General features: G+C 34.2%; 1 long non-coding RNA gene across 1 annotated transcript in view; it reads left to right on the forward strand.

Moving 5' to 3' along the window:
* Positions 1-4,769, forward strand: part of LOC107290409 — a 65,204-nt gene extending 60,435 nt beyond the window's left edge. Inside the window, exons 4-5 of the long non-coding RNA XR_001548950.1 lie at positions 2,653-2,685; positions 4,710-4,769. This is a non-coding gene — a long non-coding RNA (uncharacterized LOC107290409). The remainder of the gene's footprint in view (positions 1-2,652; positions 2,686-4,709) is intronic.
* The last annotated feature ends 298 nt before the right edge of the window (positions 4,770-5,067 follow it).

Consider the following 5,067-nt stretch of genomic DNA (forward strand, 5'->3'; position numbering starts at 1 on the left):
CAAAAGACCACCCCGCCAAGGGGGAAAGGCGCGCAGTTGGGCACCGTCTGCCTTCGGCGTCTCTTTAAACGGTGCTCGGATATTGTAAGTCCATAAAGAACTGGGGAAAAATATTGACTCGAGTATAAGCCGAGGGGGGCATTTTTCAGCTCAAAAAATGGGCTGAAAAACTCGGCTTATACTCGAGTATATACGGTACTTTTTCTATGTTTATTTTCTTTTTTATGTTCCTACCAGTTTTTCATTACTGGCATATAATTTTTACATACGTTCCAATGAATCATTTTGGTGACTGTTATGGTGCTTATAGGCAATTTGTGGTACTTTTTCTTCTGTTTCTTTGCAGAGTCTGCACTTAGAATCATTTGATGGTTTTTCAATTCTGCCCTTGATTGCATTAGTTCAGATAGCTTGCTCTTGAGCAGCCAAAGTGGATATAAGGAATTTTTCATGTATTATATTAGAAGATAATCTGTCTTCTAATTTTATTAAAGACCTTTCTGTCCCTGAAGTTGTTCTAATTTAACTCTTATTTTTGTCGCTTTGTCCCAAAGAAAATTGTCTACTTCTTGCCAAAACCACTATACTGCCAAAAACTGTTTGTTTCATATTCAAAATTTCACATTATCTTTCATGCTTTGCATGTCATTTTTTCATCACAATTAGATCAATAATGCTTTTTATATTTGTTTATTATATTGCTGTGTATATGTAAATTGCACATATATAAACATTCTTTACTTAAATTCTTTGATCCTGATGCTGTTGCAACTTCTAACTTAGTTTTTTGTCTTCTACTTGAATATTTTTAAAACAGTGTCTTTATTAGAAATTGAAACATGTAAAATGAAATTCATGTAATCTATGTAACCTTTAGAAAAGTAAGTTTGAATGCCTTCTTTTTAAATTAAAGTTGGAGTGTTTGAAACCTATGAAATAAGATTCTTTTGACCTTAAAATGGTTAATTCAGCAAAATTATCATACATTGGATACATGAGATAATGTTTAATTAAGATATTTTCTTTGTTATTGGAGATACGATAAAGAAGTTGGAAGATGAACTAACACAATTCAGGCTTATAATACTTTGGCTACATTTTGGACTGAAAACATAGGTTTGTAAGTGCAACTCTATAATGAGTGCTGCCACTCAGCGATGCAAACATTCCTCTAAATTATATCTCTAGTAAATGGAATCTGTCAGTGTACCAAGATTAATGGATACTTTGGGCTGGGGTGATAGTCACCCAGATTTGCATCTGGCTTTATTGATGTCAGTTCTTTGTCACCTGTAAGATGTAAATTTGATATTTCAGTTGTGCTTGCTACTGAAGAAGTGTTTAGAATGCTATCCCATTAGATTTTTGGAGTTCTGTTTACATCATTGTAGTCTATGGAAATGGAACACTGTTGACTTGACCCTTGCCTATCTTGACTGATAAGATCTAACAAAGCAATTATTGACTTGGTAAGCATACTGTAAGTGGCATTGAACTCCTTGTAATCACATCTGAAGGAGGCATTATATGCCCTTTCCTAAAGAGAATCTCCCTGTGTCCAAAATAGTTAATATGCCTACTTTGACTATCATTACTGAGAGTATTATAGTCAACTTTAACTGTTCTTAAATTATTCTAGTTTCTGGCCTTAATGCCATACTGCAGGGGTAGACAATTTGAGGGGACTTACAGACATACAGTATTATGTTTTAATAGACTTCTATGACTGCTCATCTCAATTATAGTAGTCCTCAACTTATGACCATAATTCAGCAAATTTATGTTGCTAAATGAGACATTTGTTAAATCAGTTTTGCCCCATTTTACAATCTTTCTTGTCACAGTTGATAAGTGAATCACTGCAGTTATTAAATTAGTTACACAGTTGTTAAATGAATCTGGCTTCCCCATTAATTTTGCTTGTCAAAAGGTTGCAAAAGGTAGGATACTGGGACACTGCAACTGTCATAAATATAATTCAGTTGCCGAGCTTCTGAATTCTGATCACATGACTGGGGATGCAGCATTGGTCATAAGTGTGAAATACAGTCATAAGTCACTTTTTTCAGTACCGTTGTAACTTTAAACAGTCACTAAATGAACTGTTGTAAGTTAAGGACTACCTGTACATGACTCTGGGTAGCTAATAACATTAAAAATATAAAACATACACAAAAAACATAAAAACATATAGAACCTGGGACAAATTACAAAAGGCATCGGTCAACACAGGCTTGAGCACAGAATCAAGTCTTCAAGGTAGGACTTACTGAAAACCAACAGAGACCTGGCCAATCCAACTTCTGGAGGAAGGGTGCCATAATAGAAAAGGTTCTGTTAGATCGGTCATGTGATATTCCTTAACAGATGGTATCTAGAGTATGCTCTCCTACCTGATCAGATAGGAATGGTAGAGACAACTGGGGAGAAATAGTCCCATAAGTAACCTGATTCCAGGCCATAAAGGGCTTTAAAGGTGACTACCAGCACCTTGAATTGCACCTGGAAGTATACTGGTAGCCAGAATAGTTCATGGAGCAGTGGTGTCACATTTGTTGAAAAATAGGTAACACTAACTTCATCTTTACTGGACCTTAAAAGAATCTTAGAAAGTCATAGAGAGTACTAACAAAATCTGTCTTCTATTTTCAGAAATTGGTTGCCCAAATGAAACAGGATCCACAGGTAAAACACGTTTTATTTGTACTCTTAATTGAGTATTATATTATTAAAGTTTAATGTAAGATCCAATTTTATATATTTCTTTGAATTACTTTTTGAAATTAAATTAAAACATAAAATATATTTAGTATATAAGTAGTAGTGTGTTTGATACTTTGTTCTGTTCTTCAGAAAACTGTGATTAATTTTGGGTTTGTGTTAAACCAGTGCCTTAAGACTTATGCTTGCTTTAATCCATAGTTTGTAATTCTGGTGTGACAGACAAGCAAAATCATAGTTCTCTACAGCTGGGTGAATCTATAATTTGCTTTGAACCCAGAAGTAAAATTGAGCAGATTATGGAGCTAGAATAGAGATTGCAGTGTGACATGTAGTCATGTTACAGGTAGACTACAGCTGAGCCCAACATTTTTGTTGCTAAGCAAGACAGTTCTTAAGTTAGTTTTGCCCCATTTTACGACCTTCCTGGCCCCAGTTGTTAAGTGAATCACTGCAGTTATTAAGTGAATCATTTGGCCATTAAGAAAATCTGGGAAGGTTGCAAATAAGTAATTACATGACCCCACAACAGTGCAACTGTCATAAATACATGCCAGTTGCCAAGCACCCAAATATTGATCATGTGACATGCGGATGTTGCAACAGTCATAAGTGTGAAAATCAGCCATAAGTTATTTTTTTCAGTAACTTTGAATGGTCACTAAATGAATGGTTGTAAGTTGAGTATTTCAGAATAGACCTATTTTTTATTATGCATGAAATAAGTAAGCAGCAGTATCAAATTCTATAGGTTAGTGTGTTCATAATTTTTCAAAATTATGAAAAAGTTCCTTGAAACTATGCTTTATATAGACGTTATGACAGATTATAATTCATGTTATACATTTCCTTATAAAATAGCCATTTATGCACAGAACGTTGAAGGAATATTTTTACAATTGTGGCTTTATTAAATATCATACAATACAGGATACATTGTTTCAGTATTATAAAGAAAAGGGCTGTGGAAAGCACATGTAGTCCTCGACTTACGACTACAATTGACTCCAGAATTTATGTTGCTAAGTAAGAAATTTGTTAAGAGTGTTTTGCCCCATTTTATGACTTTTCTTGACACATTTGTTAAGTGAATCACTGCAGTTCTTAAATTAATAAAACGGTTGTTAAGTGAATTTGGCTTCCCCATTGATTTTGCATGTCAGAAGGTCACAAAAGATGATCACATGACCCCAGAACACTGCAACCATCATAAATATGAACCAGTTGTTATGCATCTGAATGTAAATCACGTGACCATGGGGATGCTGTAACGGTTGTAAGTGTGAAAAATGGTCATAAGTCATTTTTCCCAGTGCCATTGTAACTTCGAACAGTCACTAAATGAACTGTTGTAAATCGAGGACTACTTGCATTTAATGAGATATTTGGTGAAGAACTGAGTTCCAAATAGTTTCTGCACACTTCCATTGTGTATGGTCCCAATGGAAGCACTGTCTCTATGTGTATGCTACTCTAGTAAATTGTGTTAGAATTTGAAATAAAAATTCCAGATTTATATCTAACAATTATTATTAGGCTTATCGTCTTAAATGTAGAGAACAGAATTCCAGTATTCTTCATTTTAAGGAACTTGATAAAGTTCAGTGAACGTGTATGCACTAAAACGTTTTGAAGTGTATCTGCTTTTACCTTGTGTTCTTATAAGAGCCAGAGGCTGGAGATCAGATTTAGAGATGGGCAATAGTTTTGTGTTAAAGATCTTTTGAAATAGTTTCATTTTCTTCTTTGCAAAGAACAGCCTATAGAGTTTTCATATTTGCTTTTATAGACCATTTAAAGTCCTCTTGATATCCTTATTAATCATTTCCAGTGAATCATGCTTCATGTTTTGTCTTCTGTCAACTGGGACATTAGCCTGAGAGTTACTAAACAAAAACAATATTAATATATTTTTGCTTTATTAAGCAGTCTTATTGGAAATATTTATCAATGAGCAGAATTGTTATACTTTTTTTTTTTCTAAGCAGAATGCTGACTTGAAGAAGCAGCTTCATGAACTCCAAGCCAAAATCACAGCTTTGAGTGAAAAACAGGTAGGGAACTGGTATACCTTTGACATGGATTCCAAACTTTTATTACGTGAGCAATTGTGTGTGTCTGTAAAAATAGATGCAACAAGCTAGCATTTTAGATTTTCTTTAGTGTATCTACCAAAACAGAAATAATTATTTGGTATTTGTATGTATGTATGTCTTTGAGTCATACAGTCTTTAACTCCTAGCAGCTATTTGGACATGTCCATGCAATTTTCTTTGCAACATTTGCCAGTTTCTCAGGATTGAGGAAGTAACTGGCTTGAAGTCATCCAGTTGCTTTTTGTGCGTA

This window comes from Protobothrops mucrosquamatus, unplaced genomic scaffold, assembly GCF_001527695.2.
Source record: "Protobothrops mucrosquamatus isolate PMUCROS unplaced genomic scaffold, P.Mucros_1.0 scaffold886, whole genome shotgun sequence".
NCBI lineage: Eukaryota > Metazoa > Chordata > Lepidosauria > Squamata > Viperidae > Protobothrops > Protobothrops mucrosquamatus.